Source organism: Geospiza fortis, unplaced genomic scaffold (assembly GCF_000277835.1).
Source record: "Geospiza fortis unplaced genomic scaffold, GeoFor_1.0 scaffold173, whole genome shotgun sequence".
Classification (NCBI taxonomy): domain Eukaryota; kingdom Metazoa; phylum Chordata; class Aves; order Passeriformes; family Thraupidae; genus Geospiza; species Geospiza fortis.
This window is the reverse complement of record NW_005054334.1, coordinates 1549137-1570871: the sequence shown is the minus strand read 5'-3', so window position 1 is coordinate 1570871 and position 21735 is coordinate 1549137. Positions and strand designations below refer to the sequence as shown.

General features: G+C 38.3%; 1 protein-coding gene across 3 annotated transcripts in view; it reads left to right on the top strand.

Annotated features, from left to right (window-relative positions):
* The first annotated feature begins 748 nt into the window (after positions 1-748).
* LARGE1 (LARGE xylosyl- and glucuronyltransferase 1) overlaps positions 749-21735 on the top strand; it is a 266843-nt gene continuing 245856 nt past the window's right edge. For 2 of the 3 annotated variants that reach the window (XR_004081817.1, XM_031057702.1), the window contains exons 1-2: positions 15631-15646; positions 17262-17429. The gene's annotated coding sequence lies outside the window, so the exon portion shown is untranslated. Of the gene's footprint in view, positions 829-15630; positions 15647-17261; positions 17430-21735 lie in introns of those variants that run through there. The other variant, XM_005421801.2, reaches the window with a different exon arrangement.

Sequence of the window (21735 nt, the reverse complement as noted above, 5' to 3'; positions counted from 1 at the left end):
AGACAGTATCAGTGCTGGAAATGCTAGAAAGCACCAGGCTAAACAAAGTGCTATCTTAAAATCAGACCTGGCAATTGCCAACAGGTCAGCATATTTTATTTAATGGTATCTGCTGGATACAGATTTAATTTTCTGTGTACAAAATATTTTTTAAACTTGTTCAGAAGTAGAAGCAGAGGGAAATTTGATGAATGGGTTAAAATGCTGCCTAGTTTCCATAAGGGGTTATGTCTTCTAGCAGGGAAAAATCCCCAAAGCAAAAATAGAAAGCTAGCCTCGCACACAAAAAGACAGAGTAATGATTTGCCACATCTCTTCAGACTCCCACTGAGTCGATAGAGGGACTGGTTTGTATGGGCTTCTTCCCTTCATTCAGTGATGAAAATGCATAGACTGTTGTGATGATACCTATGAAATGTTCTTTTTTCTAGCCTTGTGGAGCTCCATCATAATACTGTCAACTTAGAGGAGAAATCATATATAGAAACTTGGGTGATGAGTTAAGGGCAGGGGTCTTCTAACAAAGTCGTTTTGCCCCTGCTGCAAAGGAGATAGACAACCAGAGGTTAGTTTACTTGCAGGAATAGGACAAGATAACAAAAAACCCTTACATTGAATGTCTTCACTGTGTTTCAGTATTTTAAAACGGAGAAAAGTGGGAGAGGTATCCCTGTACTTCTTGAAAACTGGCAATTGCTGGCAGGTATTCCGAGTTTGAAATGTGAAATTCTTACCGCTTAGGTGTCCTGTGACGGTCCTTGATCAGAAAGGCTACAAGTCATGTAAGAACCGCAGTAGCTGCAGAGTCTCTGATGGATAATTGGATTGGTAGGTTGGTTTTGAGTTTTTTGGTCTTTTAATTGCCTGCAGTAGTAGCTGGTGCCTATTTTCCATCCTGTTGATGTTTAATTCTCATGATTTTTGGGTTATGTTGTGTGTGGCATCTTTTGTGTTTGAAGTATATACCCTCTTCTCGGTTGCTGGTAGGTAAAGCATAGCTTGGAGGTATTTGACGGGCAGTATGGAGCAAGATAATTTTTTTTAAATGTCTGAAATATATATGACAACTTATTTTCTTTGTTGTTTGGATGACGTGAGAAGATTGTAAGTTTTCTCAGGTCTGAAGAATTATGCACTGGTTTTCTATAAAGGAGCACTGAAAATAGTATTACTTATATCTTGAATTCTCTGTGCCAGCTACTCAATCTGCAGGAATTCTGGAATACAGTCCTTGGAAAGTGAAAGTGCAGAGCAGGGATGAATGACTGCATGTCTGTTGGAAACATTAAGATCCGTCAGAGGCTTGATCTGAAATTTCAGTGCGTAGGACTTTAATATTAGTAAAAGTAGTATTACTTCTGAATTAATTATTTTAGAAAACTGTAAAATTAGGTATGTCCCAAGTGCACTTAACTCACTGAACTGAAGTGTTCTTAAAAACAATGATTTTGAACTCGTGAGACTACTTTCTACTCAAATGTGTGGCTTTTGTTTTTACCTGGGATAAACAATCAGTTGTTAATAGACCCTTACTGGAATACTCTCCTCTTTTATCCTTTGTCTGATTATTTTTAAAGTTTTTATGTGGCCTTATAAGAGCAATCTTAAAAAACAAACACAGACACAAAACCAACAAAAACCAAGGTTTTTTTTTTTTTTGCCTGATGTTTATAAAGGCTAATAATTGGTAAAATTCATAATCTGACTACAGAGTCTTTGCACTGTATGCTAAACTCTCTCTACATGCAGACTCCTATTGATATTGATGGAAGTGTTTATCTAGACCCTGAGCAGCAATTAATTTTTTTAAAAATGTGTGTCTATCCTTTCTTCCTGTCTTGTATGAAAGCCTATGTTAATGAGCTCTTGTCAGCTTTGAAGACTTTTCATCATCTTTATTAGAATAAATCAACGAAATGTCTGTTCTAAGGATATGAGATTTCTGGTGTATCTTCTTTTCCTGTAATGTGTCTGTGCTGATAACGTTAAGATTCGTCTCAGAAGAGAATATAATGGTCAGTGCAAATTTGCAGTTGGTTATTCTTCATAAGTTTGTCTCCATTCTCTTCAGAGTTGGCTGTGTTGGTTATTTGCCTAATGCTGTGACTAAAGAACTTTCTCAAAAGTAGTTTTGTGTGAGGAAATGTAAACAATGTTCATTGCACGTGTCCATCGCAAGGAAATGTACACACGTGTCCATTGCAGGGAAATGTACACACATGTTCATTGCACTATTTTTGCTCTCTTGTCTGGGTTTGGCTCATCTTCCTTTTGGTAGTGAATGCTAACTTCAAAAAACAACCATTGTTGATTAATGCTGGTCTTAAAAACAGTCATTGTTCATTATGCCACACTTGGCATAATTTAAGAGCTGGAGAGTCAGAACTACCTCAAGGAAGACATTTTTACTTTTATTTAATTTCCTTTTCATTGAATCACTAATTTTTCTCTTCTTTGTGATACACCCACCTGAAGATAAAGGTTAAGAAATGAGGGTTGTGCCTTGTAGGGATTCATTACTCTTTTGGTGTTGCTTGGTTCAGTATTTGAAGGTGGTGTATTTGTCACAGCTTCTTCAGTGCATGGCTGTAGAAAGGGAGCTGCAGATAAGAAATTCTATTTTATTTGGAAGTTGGTAGCTCAGAAATCAAGGCGAAAATTGCTAGAAAGGATTATCCTGGCCTTGGCACTGATTTTGAAGAAATCTGCCAAGTCTGGAATCCTTGTTTAAGTGCCATCTGTGTCAGAATTAGAAGCAAACTGTGCAAAATAGTTCCATTACTCATTCTAATTTGCAGATCTGACCAGGTCTGACCACCTTTCTCGGCTGTAGCTGCTATTTCCACAACACGGGATTAACTGGGTAGAAGCTACACTTAAAATTATCAAAAAGAGCCTCAGCAATGTCCAGCCTGTACGGTAGCAAAAAAGTCAGATCTGATCATGTAACCCTAGTGGTGGAAGAAGTTGGAAATTTCAACTGATGCAGGCAGAGTGCAGCCTTCATCTCTAATCCCCATGTAAGATAGGTATGCCTGAGAATAATAAAAAGAAATAGATTGTTTTTTAAGGCTGGAGTTCCCTGTCCTCATGTCCCTGGTTGCTTGACTAGTGAATGCTAGAAGATAGGTGCCATCACCACTCTACTCTTCTCCCATGCATTTTTGCATATTGATGAGTCATTTCTGTCACTCCACGTCTATACCAATTTTTAATCCTCAGGGAATAGTTGCACATGATGACCGAGACTATATGTGCTGGCTGAGGGGCAGCTTGTCAAGGGTCAGATGAAGGAAGAGTAGCTTGATTTTCTGTTTTCCCAGAAATCTGTGAAAATTAGAGAAATCACAGCAATTTCTCATCTGCTGTTGTTTGGCCAATCTGCCACTAGCAGTGGTAACACCAGAACCAGAGCTTTTTTAAATGAGGACACCACCCATGCCTGCTTTCGCTCACCTATGCCGAGAGTTACAAGAAAACATGTGTTAAGGAAAAAAAAAAATTAAGCAACCCTCTGCTTCCTTCACAAGAAATAATCTGCTGCTTAAAACTTCCAGGGAAGTTAAGTTGTTGAGTTGCATTTCTCAATAGCTCCTCTGCAGTTTATCCCAGAATGAAATATTAACATACAGAGTATCAACATTTCATTTCTACTATTAGCTTTTTGATTTTTATCTGCTGATAGGCATTTGGCAGCTAAGACTTAAGACTGGGAGAAAACTAGAAATTTTACTGAGGAATCTTCATTTAAATACAAAGAAGAACGAAGGATTTTCTTTTAGCAGGACACAAGAGAAAGGGGAGAGAAATGAAGGGAAGGAGTTGTAGAGTTTTATTTATTAACTGAAATATGAAACTGCTTACAATTTATAGATGGATTTGGGAATGAATTTAAGTTGTTAGCTTGGAGAATTGAGTATTTCTCATTGTGGAATGTCAAGTGTCACTGAATGGTGGAGTGGGGTGAGCAAGAAGAATTGAGAACTAGTCCAGTGAGGTGATGTTTTCAGTTGATACTTAGATTTCTCAATCCATCTTCTTCTGGTGAGGTTTCATTTTCTCCCTCTTTCTGATTTCCCTGCTATGCCCCTGAACCCCTCAGTACTAAATTCTCTTGGTGACTGTTTTCCCTTCTGTCTTCAGTTAATGCTGCTTCTAATCAGTACTGCAAATGGGATTTTATGTTTAAAAATTATTGGACTTCACTGTATGAATCTGCTTAATTCAATATTTTTCATGTCAAAGGTTCTAGAAAGATGTATGCCATTGGAGAGAAATAAGAAATGAAACCCTATAATTTTAGCATTATTAAATACCCAAATGTGTGTTCTTTAGATGATGTTGTTCTTAATAATATTAGCTTTCACTGTTTTGTTAACAGAAGGGATGTATGAGATTTTCTGGTGTTTTTATATAAAATGAACTGACATTCACCTTGAGGCTCTTCAAGCAGTAGCTAAATTCTGTATTTCTGTAGTCTCATTGTTTTTCAGTCCTAAGACTGGTTCTAGAATGTGACTCAGATTTAAACCTGTTGGTTGTCATTCATGTAAGACAAGTTTTCAAAGATAAAATACTGGCTGGCATGCTTGGAAATTCTGAAATGAGATAAAGATGGTTCTTACTGCTTTGAAAGGGTGCAATTGTCTGTATTTTTGGATTCTTCCATATTGAGCATACTGTACAATTAGATGCTGTTTTATCAAGATAGAGAATTGGAGCATTGAAGAATGAGGTCCCTGTAAAGGGGGACATGTTTTTGTTGCTATTATTGAAATATGTTATAACTTACATTCTTGATCTTGATGTTCCAGAGCTCTTAATATCAACTGCATTTATGAGAAATCTGTTCCTCTTCAGTGACTATTCCAAGTAGTAGAAATCAGTAGGTGATGATGTTGTGAACAGTTTTTAGTACTAGAACTAATGCATGTTGGCATTAACTTCCACAAAGCAAAAATGATCAGTTTAAGAAATGGTAGAAGCTTTTAGTTGGTGATGTCTTCCTCCTTGAGATTTGTGCCGTCAAGATGGGGGTGCTCAAATGAAGAAAGAAGGGGAAAAAATCAGTGCTGATAGTGAGTGTATTGGACTATGGGATGCGCTAGTGGCTAAGCCAAACCATTTGGTGATGAGCAGGAACTTTGAGAAAGAAGCAATGTGAAGAAGGGAATATAGCCACAGTGGCTTAAATTCCTACTTTTCCTTCCAAACGTTACAGTCTGCCTGCCTTTTCCCTTGTTCCCACTTAATGCTACTGCTGCTTAAAGGCTGCTAGATTAAAATAGCTTCTAGCAAACTTCTGGGGTCATTCAGTCTTACACTGTTCAGGTTAGCCATGTAATTCTTCATTGTTGGAACACCTCCTTTCCACCTGAAGGCTTTGCTTTGAGAATGATTCCTGCACAGCCAAAATCAGGATGCTTTCCAGCTGGTTTGGAGAGCGGAGAACCATGCATAGTAATGTCTTGCAATATGGTTATCAGTTTTGGGATTTACATCTCTACTGTTGCTATCCAGAGTCTTGCCCCTTGCTTTTGTGTGCTGTGCTGGGGAAGTTGGACTTAAAATCTCAAATTAGTCATATTGCCAGTTTCCACTACTCTCAGCCTGGCACTTGAGGTGTATCCAGCTGCATTGTATACTAAAAGCATCTGAGGTGCTGTTTAGTAAACTTAGATCTTGATTTATATTACTGTCGCAATGTGAATTAACTGTGCACAGTTGGTGAATGGGTTGAGAAGAAATATGTTCCTAACATTTATTCTTTATTAAGATGAGCAAAAATAGTAATATTGTGCCAGTAGTATGTAAGGAACAGAAACTGACGACAGTATTTTTCATATGCAGAATAACTTTGCCAATTTCCTAGTCTTAGACGTGTTGTGGAAATAAATCAGTAGGTTCCTGAATGCTTTACAGAGCTGCTTAGAGTGAGGAAAATGACAGTGTAGAAATAGATAAACCTGTTCTGTGACAACAAACTGATGCACTGCGGGTGAAGTGATTTGAGCAAAGTTGTCTAAGTGGTTAATCAAAAAAACAAAGAGCAGAACTCTGGTTTCCTGAAAGAGTCACTGTCCTATGCCTTAAATATGTGAACTATGTGAATAGTTCTTGTCTTTGGCAAGAACTACTGCTTAATATAGTTGTGCCTTAGATGATGAAACCAAGTCCCTAATGATACTTGGCATATAATAATTATATTGTGTAAATATTCAGAATTTATGTGTGTCTTAAACAAACAAGTGAAAGTTAATTGACAAATGGAAAACAGACAAAATAAATGGATCAAAGTGGAATTTACAAATACTCTTTGTTGATATAGAGGCAGTGCTGTGACCAGGGGAAGAAAGCAGTGTGTTTTACATCTCGAAAATGGAAAAGAAGGAAATAGGAAAATGCTTAAAGGAGTAAATTAATATATGTCTTGGTATTTAAAAGTTGTAAGTTATTGTTCTTTAAATATATGGAGGTTGTTTATGGTCAGGTGGTGCTAACAACCTAGAGAGTGTAACTGGAAAAGGCTACTGCCATTTAGAAGAAAAGCTGCCATAAATGAACAATAAGGAAGCCAGAGTTTCCACTGAATTATTGACATATGTTAACTGGACTAAAAATATGGCAGTTTTGTTGATTGCATCACTTTATATCATCTTTGACCCATGATGAGCAGGGGTAGACCCAGCATTTATCTGAACAGAAAGTTAGTGCCATGTTGCTGGACAAGTTTGTTAAGGGTGCAAGGGTGGAGAGAATGAGAGAAACAGCATTGAGGTAAATCCATGTTTGCCAGGTGTCTGAAGGTGATGAAATTTCATAGAGAACAATTTTTTCAAACATCCTAAAGCTCTTCAAATTTTTCCCAATGAGTTTCTTCCCTTTCTCTTCCCATTTTAAAAAATGCTGTATTATGCATCAGCAGTAAAGATTTCTGGATCTGAGGTTAGTATCAAAATTTTTTTAAAAATAATTAAGTTTACAACATATTTTATTCAATGTGTTTGAGTTTTGTTCCTCAGTTTCATCTGTCCTGCTATTGGACACTGATATATTAAGAAAGGCCCAAATTTTGTTTCTGTTATGATTTTTTATTTTCCTTTTGTCCTTAACTTCATACTTTAAGTTGCTGTATATGAAAATAGTATGATCTGAGAAAAGATCTTGACATTCTGGTTGAATTAGTGGAATTGTGAATGTAAGACAGCAAGCAGTTGTTTATTAATTTTATTAAAATGCCTAGGGGCTCTGGTTGAGAGAGGACTCATTGCATGCTGGGTGAAGCACAAGTACACTGAGTGTACCTGAAGGATCCTCTATGATCAGGAAGGCTGGTCTAAACCAGCAGCAAAACACTGGTTTGTGGCTGGAAGTTTTCTGTAACAGCAGCACTTTGAAAGAGGTAATGGCTGAGGTTGGAAGGGGCTGCTGGAGACCATCTGGTCCATCACCCTTGCTCAAGCAGGGCCACCTAGAGCCAGTTGCCTAGGACAAATTCCAGATACTTTTGAGTATCTTCAAGGAGCAAGACTCCACAATCTCTCTGGGCAACCTGTGCCAGGGCACACCCTCACAGTAAAAAATGTTTCCCGATGTTCAGAGGGACTCCTGTGTTTCAATTTGTGCGTGTTGCTTCTTTTGCTGTCACTGAACAGGATCACTGAGAAGGATCTGGCTCTACTATCTTTATACCCTCCATTCAGATATTTATTCTTGACATTCCTCACTAGTTTTAGCTCTAGGTGGGCTCTGGCTTTCCTGACTGCATTTCTGCATGCTCAGACAGTGTCTCTGTACTCCTTTCAGTTTACCTCTTCCTGCTTCCTCATTTTGTATGCTTTCTTTTTGTGTTTGAATTTTGCCAGGATCTCCTTTTTCATCTCTATAGGCCTCCTGGCATTTTTGTGTGACTCTCTGCTCTTCAGGATGAATGTTTCTTGAGTTTGGATCCTTGAGTATCAAGCAGCTTTCTCTGACCCCTGTTTCCTTCCAGGGCCCCGTTCCATGGGCTGTTTTCAAGCAGGTCCCCAGAGAGACCAGAGTCTGCTGTCCTGAATGCCAGGACTGTGATCTTGGTTTTTTGCCCTTCTCCCTCCTATTGGTGTTGTGAATGCCACCAGGGTCACTGCAGCTTAAAGCTGCTGTGACCTTCATGTCTCCGAGGAGCTCTTCCTTTTTAGTAAGTGTGGGGTCCAGCACAGAATGTCTCGTTGTTGGCTCCTCTATCATCACTTGGGTCAGGAATCTATCAGTGCTCTCCAGGAATGCTCCAGATGCTTGCTTATCCCTGGATAAACATCTAGTGTTGTCCTTCCTGCAGATACCAGAGTGGTTTAAGTCCTCCCCCATGAGGACAGGGCCTGTGGTTGTGAGGTTGCTGCTCCCTGTCTGTAGAGGGCCTTATCCACTTGATTTCCTGGCCAGGTGCCCTGTAGCAGATGCTCTCTCACTAGAGTGTCATCCATACTGGTCTGCTCTCTAATCCGTGCCTGTAAGCTCTCACTCAGCTCATCATCCATGCCCAGACAAAGCACCGTGCATTCTGATGCCTCTCTCATGAGAGGTGTCTCCACCTCCAGGTCCTTCTGACATGCCCCTCCCAATGAGCTTGTATCCCTCCTTTGCAGCACTCTACTCATGCAAGCTGTTGCAACGTGTCTCCATTCATCCCAGCAAAATTATAACCAGGAAACTGCAGATAAATCTTGAATTCCTTGTGTTTACAATATTGATGTTTATTCATGCAAAAAATAAATTCCACAATGGAGGGAAGCAATTCAACTGAAAGCACTGTTTTTGCCAGTATAACTGTGACTAGTGTGACAGCTTCTGCTAGCCAAGTGACAATCAGCAGTCACTCTTCACACCATCAACCAACATAGCTGGAGTGTCAGAAATTCCTAACGCAAGAAAGTATTCCTGCCCAAAAGTGCTTAGAAAATACAGCAGAGTATGCTGAAGTGTTTGAAAACTGGTAGTTTGTACTTTCCCCTTTTTCAAATTTCTTGGACTGTACTTTTAATCTCAGTAATTGTTGTTTGAGTAATGCATGCTTATTTGTTGGTGGCTTAGTTTGTTAAAATGCCTTTGGAAAAAATACAGTTTGTATTCCTGTGTTGAGATCTACTGAAAGCAGCAACATGGGATGATTCTGAAAAAAATCACTTTAGTTCTAGGACACAACTGATTTTCTCTGTTAGACTGCATTTTTTTACACTGATATGGTATTTTAAGTATATTTTTATATTCAGTTTGAAAGTGCTAAAATAAAATACCTCAGTAGTATTTAATACCATTTTTGTATTATCTAAACAAAAAACCTTTAACAGGATTGAGACAGATCCCACTGCACCTGCCATGTGATAGTAATTTATGAAGATGAAATGCATCTAACATGGCAGGAACTGAGTCATTCATCACAGATAGAAGGAAATGTAAGTCTCCTTGTATTTTTGTGTCTTTTCTTTACCTATATTCACCATGCATCTCCGAGTTTGTGATATAACTGTACTGATCACCACAAACTCATTCCATTTGGTCTGTTTTGAGTCAGGTACTGAGATAATTTTTAGGACTTGGTGTCATTGATTAATCAGAACAAAGTGGTATTTCTGGTGGAGTTTTAGTTAATTGAGCACTGGTTTTGCAGCAGGTCAGAGATAACAATATTAAGACAGAAGCATTTTCAGGATCTGTTTGTAATATTAATTTCCATCTTTTTAGTGAGAAATGGCTCTAATTGTTCTGATTTTCTCAGATCCATTTTCAAATCCTTATTACTTCCACCCAAGGAGATTGCTACATGATACCCTAGGATGTTTTCAGTTAGATAGTCCTGTCAAATGCTAATCTGGAGCCAACTTCCATGCTTTTTCTGCTGACTGGACCTTTCATCTGAGTAACCCAGTGCAAATTCCCACTAGTAATCAAGCCTGCTGAACTGGGCTGAACAGTGGGAGGACGTGAAACCTATGCCTCTTGCTCTATGCTAGCTTCCTTTCCTTTCTCAATATCAAGTTCGAGCTCCGAATTTTTCAAAGCCCTCCTCAAAACCTGAGTGGGAATGTTTCTGCCAGGTTCACAAGGCTTCAGGCTGTGCCCTTAATGAGCTGGACGTTAAATACTGAAGTGAAAAACTTGGCCATTCTTGCCTTACTTTTTCTATGATCTGTCTCCCTCAAATCAGTGCTGCTGATGGTGAAGTGAGTGAGGTACTAACCAATGCAGATGAGGACCTGTCTGAGTCCTGGTGTTTGAGATTAACTGGCTGTCCATCAACTCCCAGTGTTTTCTGTGGGGGAATACTGGCATGCATGCAATGATGCTTTGGAATGGCATGGAGTTCTCTGAAGAGATCCCAACAGTGATCTACATTAGTAGTGTGTGACACCCCAAATTCATATGAATGTAGCAGATGATGCTTTGTGATTAATCTTTTTGCATAAGTCTTTCCTATTAGAGGCTAAAGAGCTACACAGCACCCTATAAAAAGCTAATGGAATTCAGAGCGTGCGCTGAGCAAACTTTAACAAATTATGTCTTTGTATCTATCATCTTGACTCTACTGGGCAGGTGTACTTTTGGAAAGGCAGTAATGGGAACTGCAGAGGAAAAACACAGTTCTTAATAAGATTGTAAAAGCTTTTTTCATGGTGGTAGAGAATAAAAAAAGGTGTTGCAGGTTTAATTTGAGAAAAGCAACAGGAATTTCAGTGGAAAAAGTATTAGAATTGAAATTAAACCAGGTCTGCCAGAATCTCTCAATATTCAGTAAAATAGTACATCTTTGTTCTAGTAGTGCAGAATGTGTTTCAATGCATCACTATGATGGAAATGAAACCACAGTTTACAAAATTAACATAGCAGCCGTCCATCCATTTTGCTACCAACTTCTGCATCCTTTCTTCTTGCTGCCTTTGACTGAAACAATGGTGCTTTTATATCTTGGCATGTTAATATTTGCAAAGTGTTTTTGAAAGCTGAAATGGACAAGAAAGGTGCTAAGTATTCTTGCTTTCATTTAAAACTAATTTTCCTTTGAGATGTTCTTGTCATGGCTTATACTTTGTGTGAAAACTGGAGGGGATGCAGTGATTCTAAGAATTTTGGGCTTATAGAGAAGAGAGCTTTTGCTCTAACACTGTGGCTCAGGAGTATTTTTTTGATGCAGGCAAAGATCTGTATTGTAGAAGCTGCTTTGCTAAGGGCTGGCGTAGGAATGTATCTGAGATTGTTATATCAGTATGCAGGATGGGCTGTGCTTGATGCATTAAATTAATCTCTTTAACCATCACTGAATGTCCAAGGTGCTGTTTTGCTTGGTAGGGTTTTTTCTTTTCTCTCCCTGCATGTCTGTAGCTAACAGGTAGACTGAAGTTTTGGTTTCATGGATATTCATTTCTTTAAAAAAATGGAACATTTTTAAAATAAATAAAATAAATAAAGTAGAGATTAAATAAAATAGAGATTCTCTAACCAGACTTGGAAAAGTTACTGTAAAATTTGTTGCCATTGTGAAACTACGTATGGGAGGAAGAAGTTCTACAGAAATCGAATTTGAATGCTGACATATCTAACTGCCTGTCCCATATTTATATATTAAACTGAAAATTAGTGAATGCTCTGGGTCTTTTAGGAATATCTTCCTTTGAGATGAAGATAAATATGGAGTGTTACATAGTCAAAATTCTCATCTGTAAGGTCATTAACTCCAATGAAATTATTTAGAATGAATGGTGATCTGTAGGCAATTTTTAAGTTGTTCTCAATTGGCTAGGAAATGCAGACTCATCTATGTTCTTTTTATCTGCATGTGCATCTAAAACATTCAGGAATTGACAAACTGAAATGACTGATTTTAAACAAAGTGTAAACTGATACAGGTCTAATTTCTGTAAATACAACTTAAAAAATTTTATTAGGTGTATTGCAAAGCCATTGAGGCTTGCTCCGGCTATGTAGAAATGTAACAGCATGATGTCTGTCAGTTTAAACTTTGGAGCAGGACTTGAATACATGGTCCTCGAAAGTTGCAATTACTGCTCTCTTTGAGTGTTTTCATTACCTCTTAAATTTTGCCTTCAGTAGTTGTCTTTATTCAAGTGTGTCTTGGTTTAGAAATGGTATTTGCCAGTGAAGTGTTCTCACTGAAACACCCCAAACCACACACTGCTTGCTCACTTTGCCTTTTCTTTTCCCCATCTGGTGGCCTGGGGAGGACAACTGGAGGCACAAAATAGAAAGGTTGAGATATGAACGATTTATTGGAAACATCAATGAACTAGAAATGAACAGTAACAATCCTAATGATGGAGTGTCCAAGGAAGAGGTGAATGTACCCAGCTGTTCCCTCTGCCATGCTGCGGTACCCTGGGAAGGACCCTTTCCTCCATCCCCAGAAAATGACCTGAGGTGGTACGGAGTAACCTCCAGTCACGGTCATGCCCCTCCTGGCTGTTGCAAAAATTAACCCTGTCCTGGCTGAAACCAGGACAGCGTGCACATTTATTTACCAAAGGAGGTGATGGAATATTTCACAAGACAAATGCAAGGCTTAGATGGTGTTATATTTCCATGTGTTTTATGGGAAATTTCATGTTGTAAGAAGCATATTGCCTCTTGTACAAATGTGAAATTGTGTTGTAAATGAAATCTCTTAATTACTGCTCAGCTTTGCTAAACATTTTACTTTAGTCAGCAACTGCCTTGCTGAAAAGTACCATAATTTTGAAGCAGAAATTTAGGACTAAAGATTTCCAATCATTTTTCCTTCCTCATCATTACAAGAATAGTGGCTTAGTAGTCAGGAAGAAGAGCATTCTGGTTTTGTAAATAGTATTCAAGTTGTCCCGTATTAGTAGATTAGAACAGCATGCTTGTATTTCTTCTTCACCTCCTCACTGGCACTCTCACTTCTGATTTTGCTTTTAGTTTTTGTACCCCAACTTTCACTATACTGCTTCATGTTTTTACTGATCAGGTTTTGATCCACATTTTGGATCACGTGTGTATGTGTGTGTAGGAAAGAGGGCTTGCCTTGAGACCAAGTTTTCACTTTCTTACTGGGGAAAAAAAGAAAAAAGAGGTTGATGGTAATATAAGTGTTTGGGATGTTTTTATTTATGTATTCTGAAAAGTATTCTTAAAAATTGAGAAGTATGTATGTGTCTGTAGTGATGTCTGTAATTTTAATGAGGTGAGGAGGCATGTATAAGGTTTGTAGGCTGCTTGGTGAAATCTTTTAATTGTCTGCTTAGGGTTGCACAGAGCATTGATTTCTCATTGTATCTGGAGTTCCAGGGTAAAATCTGAATTTTTATGCTGTATAATTCCAGCATATTTTCTTAAGTCTTCATTTGGACTCAGACTGTGAGAAGTTTACACACTGCAGTGTATAATGAATATCCTAAATATTGTCAGTGACAATGGTGGTCTTGTTTGAGAGGTGATTACTCCCTTGTTGCATCCCCAAATGTGTGGTGGCTGCTGATTGCTGTACTTGCCTGTTTAGTCTACAGATACGTATTTCCCTGGTTTAGCCGCTTGTTTTCCTTACCTTTGGCTTTTGTGAGCATCTTTTGAACAAGCATAGTTTCTTCATTAGATGTTTGCACCGTGGTGAGCACAAGAGCCATGGGTCTTCGGTGGTGCCTGGCAACCACAGTCTGTGGTGCTGAGCATGGTGCTCTGTAATTGAAGCATACACAGTTGGACAAGAGTGGCAGAGCTCATTAAAAGCACACTAGTAAATCAAGTTTACTGAGTGTACCGTCAAATCATACCCTAGACTCTGTCTTAACCTGTGAGAAGGTTTTTCTGTTTGCCATTCATAACTATAGGGGACTTTAGCCTTCAGATAGCAGTGGTAGTAACAACTACAATATGGAAACAGAGATGGAGGTACTAAAAGCAAAGAGGGACAATGCAAAAACCAGCCTGTAATCCTCTGGGATAATGGCCTTAAGCCACATATCCCTGTGATTTATGCACTTACTTTATTTGTTATCTTGGACAGAAAGCTTTGTCACTGAAGAGATTTGGTAATAGCCTATTCACAATGATTGTAGTCTCTTGAATTCATGTAATAAACCAAATAATTTTGGACCACTTATGGGTTTAGTCATCCTTGCTGTATGCATTTCACCTCTGATTTCACTTTCAATAGCTTAGATCAAGCTAGATAAGGCTTTTCTGCTCACTTAGCTCTGTTCCATGGTGGTACTACACAGAAATGTCTTTCATTTTGTGCTTTGATGTATTGGAACTTTAGTAAGAAACACATGTACTGTGCTTGCAGTATGTGTTATGTGTAGTTGGCATATGTGAATATAGGTTGGTAAAACTTGCAACTTTGTGTATTTTGACAAATATTGCAACCACTAAAGGCCTATATTAAGATAAGCAATCAAAAGCAGAAGAAAAAAAATGAAAAATTTCTTTACTTTCCAACTATACTGCAGCTGCAGTTTAGAGGAGTAAATGATGCATTAGTAGAATCTATAGGGGATGGAAGTGAGTTTCAGATCTTAGACACCCAGCTTATTCCAAGAGATGTACACTAAAGTAGCTAAGGAAAATGTATGTGGAAAAAAGGTTACATGCTGGAGCAGGGAACCATGAGATTGTAGTGCTGTTTTTGAGGTGGGAAATCTGTCTGAGAGGAATTTTTCTAGGAAGGCATTTATTCTGGAAAGAAGTACAAATGATGCTTTTACCTTGCTTTTTTTCTCTGACTGTGCATCTTCTCACTACATTAAAACATTGCCTTTGTTTTTAATCCATAACCTTGTGATGAAAAAGGTTGTTCTAGTGTTAGTCTTTTATGTCCTCTAAACTGAGTTGGCTTCCCTGCTGTGACTTCAATAATGCATCATTTCCTAAGTTCAGAGGATTTGATGTGTTTAGGGTGAATTTGTGACTTGCTGTTAGATGGTTAAAAGGAAAATAGCTGTAATGGGTTGGATGCAAAGCTGCTTCCCCAGCTTCTCTCCCATCCCACCCACTACCATGCTGAAGCATCTGTCTCTCATCTCCTCTTTGCCTTGTGCTATGTGCAAGTGCATTTTGACAAAGATTTTATGAGCAGAAATCTTTGAAAAAGCCTCTGAGACAAACTAGCAGTGGTGAGAAAGGCAAGTACTTCTGCCTTACTAGATAGCTACTTGTGCAATTGAGGGTGATGCTATGGCAAATAAAAATATTTCTCTAGTAAATGTTACTACAGCAAATGAACCTGTCTTCTCTAGCTCTACTGAAATACAGCATCTCTCAGTTTGTAACTGTTACAACTTAAAGAACCATACAGGAAATTTTGGCTGATATCCCCCATATAGGTTAGAAGATGCTTTTCTTTTTATGTCATTTCATGAATGTGTTCTGTCTTTTGAAGTATCTGAATGCCATGTAAAGGAGGATGTTTTCCAGTTGAAGATTATAACTGTGTTGTGCTTTCTTTTTAAAATGTCATACTTTTTATATTTGCAGATGGAAATGATGACTGAAATATTTTCCATATCCTGAAGAAAGACTGATGGTGGGCAGACATTCATAGTAATTTTAGGAGTTGTTTTCTATATGTGCAGGATACATGTATTGCTTTATTATTTGGAACATGTGTGTCTGGTGCTTTCAGCTTGGGAGCATAAAGGTGTGTAAACTCCTACTTTTCACTTTTTTCTGTGAACTTGCTGCAGTGATTTTAATTGTTACCTGCTGATATGAGGAAGTTTTTTAGATAATACACCTGGAAAGAATGAAATAGCATATTCTCAAAACACCCCCAAATCTTTTGCAAGTCATGCTACAGAGAATGGCAGCAGTGTCAAACCAAATACTTTTTCTTGTTCCTCACTGTGTGTCTCTTTGCACTGATATGCCAGAAGTTTTTTACTACCCTATTTGTATTTGGAATCACTCTTTGCTTGCTTGTACTGTTGCACCTTGAGTTGGAAAGGGGTATTATGTAAATTCAATCACACTTAAAAGTAATCCAGCAAAAGAAAATCAGAGCAATAAAACTCATCCTTTTTTAGCTACCTGAGATTTTTGTTTATTGTGAGTACTTTGTCAGCTCCTTGTGAAGATACTTTCTGCATGGGAATGCCCTATTCAGTGTGTTCCAATCAATCACAATGGGCAGTAGAGCTTCTGGCCGCAGAACTCCAGTGGTATCAAAAGCAGTCCAAATAGACTCAAAGCCCAAATATTTATGTATCTGGCTAGGAAGTGTCACTTTCAGATTTAAAGGACTTGATTTCAAACTCCCTGTAGCTGAATAAAATGCCTCTGCCTTGCTTCGCTGACAGGCTTATGAGATTCTTTAGGGTACAGATGATTTCTGTAAGAGAAAACCTTTTCATCCTACCAAAGCCTGGGGAGAACATTTTGTGGATTTCTCCAAAGTGCTGTAGTAGTAGTTTGGTTTAACTGACTTCATGCTTCTATGTTAAAAAAATAAGAAAGTTGTATAAAGGCTTGGCCATAGACATGTTATTTGACTCTGATTGTTTGAGGAGAAGAGATAGGTAGGCTTCCTAATTTATTTAGGACTTTTATTCTTTGCAAATGCACTTACTGTTGTGTTGCTGTAAGATGTGTTTTTGCTTTTATTAATGTATTTTAATAAGGGCTTGTATTCAATTTTTTTTTCAATTTGATCCAGTTCTGGTTTTCTGCTCCTATAGTTGTAATATTGACACTGACTTTTGTCCAGGATCTATTTCCCTGTATATTGTCCAATTTGAAAGCAACAGCATGACAATAAACTGTGTAGTGTTTTGTTTTCCCCCTGGGGTAGTTTCAGAGATTAGAAGTACCATGAAATAGTAGGAGAAAGCATCTGGAAGGTAAGACTTTCCAGATGGATATCCTGTTGAGATATAATAGTGGAAATGCTTGGTATTTTTGTTTTGTTTTGTTGTTTAGTAGTGTAGGGTGCTCTGCATTTCTTAGTCCTTTCATTTTTCATGTTTTTCTTTTTTCTGTTTTTTTTGGGGGGGGGGAGGGTGTGTTTTCCATAATGAGATGTTTACTAGTGCCAGACTACAGTCTGATTATCTGGCCTGATGATTCAGACTGTAGAATTCCAACAGCTATTCCCCATTACAGGAATTTAGGAGTCCATAAATAAAGGTTAAGCTAAATCTAATGCTGAGTTTTTCATCTTTTAAGATTTTGAGTCAAAGAAGGTCTCATGTTTTATGGTTTGATCACTGATGGTTTTGTCTTGTGTTATCATTTGTGTTTCCTGTTTTTTTCCCCAGGTATTTCTGTAGGAAACCAATTGAGCAGTATTGGCTAGAAGCACAGACCATTCAGAAAACAGGGCACAAATGCCAAACTGACCTAGAGAAAATACTTAAAGGGCATTAATCTAATAAAAAAACTATGGAAGCTCAAAAGATTGGAGGGACAGCTGTACCTGTTCTGAGGTTAGTAGAAGCAAATACTGAATGGCACAAATGATCATGATTTTTCAAAGAAGCTTAAGAATATGGCAGCACATTTTATTAGTAGCTCTTGGAATAAAATAGGTCAGTTGGAATAAGAAAAGACTTCACATTTCTCAACAAAACAGAAGGTAACTATATCCAGCAGATAGTGGGACAATGGGAGCCAGCTAAAGTTTCAGTACGGTACGTGAAATTCCTCTTTCCCACCACCCTTCTAAAATTCCTTTTTGCTTTCTGGCTAGCCCAAGACTTAGTATTACCAGTAAAAGAACATTATCATCCCACATGATGACTTGAAATTGAAGAAAAAGCACAGTTAATGTTTCAGTAAGGGTTCTTAAAATCCATTTATTGAGATTTAAATGAACCTATCCTGTATCTAGAAAGAAGCAAATTCTTTTTTACTCTAAGACTTACCCTTTATTCTCTAATCTAAGCATTAGCCTGATATTTTTCTGAGCAAAGTAAAAATCAATAACTGAACTTGGACATTCTGCTCCCTTTATAACCACATAGTCTACTCTTACTCTGCTGCATTGAAGCATTAAGTAGCAACACAGGTCCTTTTCTGGTTACAATAGAAAATCCTTTATATTTTGAGTTTTTTCTCAAAAAGAACTTCCTTTATAAGTGAGTTTTCTCAGGTGCTTTGTGATAATTGGTCACTTCATATGGATTTTTAGTATGGTTGCCTGAGTAATCTTTATAAGAGCATGAGAGAAACGAGGAGGAGAAAAAGGAAGGTTACAAGACTGGCTAAATCCCAAAGCAGCTCAGATTTAAATGTTCTAGTTTTGGGGTAGGCATCTGACTAGAGCCACCCCCAGCTGATATCTGGGGAGGGTGTGATCAGCTTTCAGCCATCCCTGAAATTCACTGTGGAAGCAGAGGTCACAGTCAGTATCAGGTTCAGAAGACCAGTACTACTCTCTGTTACCCTCAAGAGGTTTATTAGTGGGTGAAACTTCACTAAGGCACATTTGTGTGGAATTCCCTTCAGATCCACATCAGCTACTTCTTAGCACTGTTAAAAAATTTGTAGTGGATTGAAAACCACACAAGTTCCTCCCTGAGCTTTTCATTCAAAGGTCTGTTGTGGAAATCTTTTACCTTTCTGTCCTGGGAGCACACACGTGACTTTTGGTTGTATTTGTGAGATGTTTTTCCGAGGAATGACAGTGGATCTCTAATGAAGAATTTTTTCTTTTTCTTCAAAATTTATCTCCTTCTGCTCTAAATAGTTGCACTGTTCATGTTCTAAAAATTTGTGTTTGGTTTCATCTGCATGTGTGTGACAGTTGTCACAAGGGGTCTTGGGTGAAGGAAGAGATGAGATGGTTGACTCCATTATCAGAAGGCTTGATTTATTATTTTATGATATATACATCTATTAAAACTAAACTAAAAAGAAAAAGCAGGAGAGCTTTTCAGAAGCTTGCTGCTAAGCTAAGAATAGAAAAGTAAAGAATGAAAACAACCCCCGCTCTCTTGGACTGTGTCCGAGAGAGCTCCCAGTTCTGGATTGGCCATTATTTCTAAACATCCAAGATGGGCCGATCCAGACGGACCTGTTGCATTCCACAGCAGCAGATAACCTATTGTTTACATCTGGTTCTGAGGCCACAGATTCTCAGAAGGAAAAATCCTAAGGAAAGGATTTTTCACAAAGAGAATGTCTGCGACACATGTGAATGAAAAATACTGAGCTGGTTTATGTTTCATGTTTAAGACTTCAGAGGGCTGATGAAGAAATAAGTTTTGTTTCATAGATGGAGGTAACTCCTGGACCAAGCCAGAATTACTCTTTGACATGTATTTTGTGCTCATAGGTTGTGCGCTAGAGCCATTCCATTTATTACCTCTGTTGCAAGAGATGGTTCACTAACTTACAGAGCAAGGATTGCTTTGCATCTTTCCATTAAATTTGCAAACATAAATAGGGAGCAGGGTAGAAGTTTTAAGCTTCTCCTTAAAAGCTTCACATTAAAAGAAGCAGAGAACCTTCAGTGGCTGCAAATACTGATTTTTTTTTTCTTCTTTTCACCTCATAGAGGCTTAAAAATATTTACTTAGTTCAGACTTGGGAATTCAAGAACAGACTGCTGCATTAGCATGTTTGGCCATGTTTTGCTTTCTTTTGCCAAGAATTGTTTTTGTATCTATTAATTGGAGCTGTCGCTGTCCATGCCAAAGTAACAGCAATTTTTACATGCAGAACCAGCATAACAATTGGTAATTAGCCACAAGTTCAGCAGCCCACTCCCTGGTGTATTGGTAAAGGTTCACAACTAAAGTACTGCCTTCATCTCATGGATTCTGTTTGTTTCTAGTTGATATTAGAAGCCAGGGATAGTTCATGACAATAGTTCCCTTGTAAGTGAGTGTTAGAACCAAGTTAATAAGCACTATAGCTTGAAGAAGGGTGGTCTGTTGGGGTGACACTGGCCTGGACACAGAGTGTGTAAATATTCCTTATGTTCCTACATGGGAACTTGTAAAGGGTTCTTGTAAAACGCAAAAGAAAGGGTATGTTTAGTTAATGGTGCATTTTTCAACTACTCATAATAAAAGTTTCATAAAGTTGATAGCTGTGCTGTCAAATTTCAGGCTGTAAATTTTATGATCCTGGTTGAATGACTGAGGTGTTGTCCTCTTGGATAAATTGTCCTTACTAATTTACACAAAATACCAGGACTACTGCAGGGGAAAAAACAAGAGTTTGCAGATATATTTTCATGCCCAGTGGAGGACAAAATGAAGTGATTATTGTCTTCTTACTCTTCAGATTATATTATTTTGAAATCGTGGCCAGACTGCCTTTATGATGATTTCAGGCTCTTTAAAATCTGAGATCCCTCTGTCAAGCCTGGTGTCAGTGCACATCAAGAAAGTGCTAGATAGCAGCACCCTTAGACGTACTTGACCACTGCTGGCATACAAGTAGAGATTTGTAAAAGAAATACTAACATTTTATGAGTTTGGTATGAGTGCTAATGTGTGTGTGCAGAAGCACTGTCTGGACCAAGCAAAGCAGTTAAAAGCACAGAAACAATCTACTTCCATGTGTACTGTTGTCGTGAGACTGGCTTTCGAAGCTCTTGCCTATTTCATCAGAAAATAAAATTCTTTTCCTTTTAGACATTTAAGTTTTCTTTGTTTTCTTGTTCTTGATCTTTGTAACCAATCCAGCTGTTTGTGAACTCTTGACCATCCATAGTATGCAAGCCAAAAGTCCTTCAGACAGGGCCTTCCTTGGGTTTTTTTGGTGGTTTTATTTTGTTTGTTTGTTTTTTGGTTTTTTGGTAGATCATGACAAGCTCAAAGATGAGGAAACAGTCAGTGTTGGAGCTATGTTTGCCCCACTGCCTGGGACCTGCCAGGTCCTGTGCTGGGATCTGGAGGCAGCAGCAGAGGTGGGTTTGGGGGACTCTATGAGACACTCCCTTGCTATTGAGCTGCAAACTGACAGTAGGCAAGAAAGCTGCTGTGTTCTGCCAAGCTGGAATAGAGATTCGGAAGAAATTGTTTCCATTTTCTGACCAAATTACAATTAATTGTGGTAATTTTTCCTGGAAGTGACTGGTGCTGGGATCAATGTGAGGTGGCCATGTTCTCATCTGAGAGAAAAAGCTGTTTCTTTGTAGGCTGGAGGTTGTAGAAAAGGTTTCTGATGGCACGTGTGTTTGACTTGTATTTCTGTAGGAATTTCTACCTTTCCAGAACACGGTACCCATTGCTGTAGAAAGTAAGGGGTTTTTTGCCAAATGTCTTTATACTTTGCAGTAGTTTCAGCATGTACTTTCTCAAAATTTTTGTTGTTTATTCCTTTGGAAATGCAGACACAGATGATGGAGAAATAAACCTATAGCAATTATTATTTCCTTTCGGCATTGCAAGAAAAGGCTCTGGTTGGGCCATGGGGCTAAAAGCTGCTCCAGGATCTCTACTCCCTCACATTTCGCGTTATGTTACTTACCCACCTGCATGTCAAAGGAGAAAGTGTGTGCTTCTCAGCTTGTTTCTCTCCAGATTTCCACACAGGGGACACTACTTCAGAGATAATCTGAGTCAATGTTATGGACACCTGAGATCCCAAGTTTGTGGCTGACAGTCTGTGCCAGAAATGCGCTCTACTGCTAAAAACTGCTCTTGAAAAAACAAACCAGTGTCAAGCTATGTGAGAGGAAAAATCAGTTAAATGAAAGAGGGTAATCAGTGTTGAAATTTCTTGGATGTTATTATCTCTTTTTTCAGGGGTTTTTAAAATTAATATGTACTGAAATTT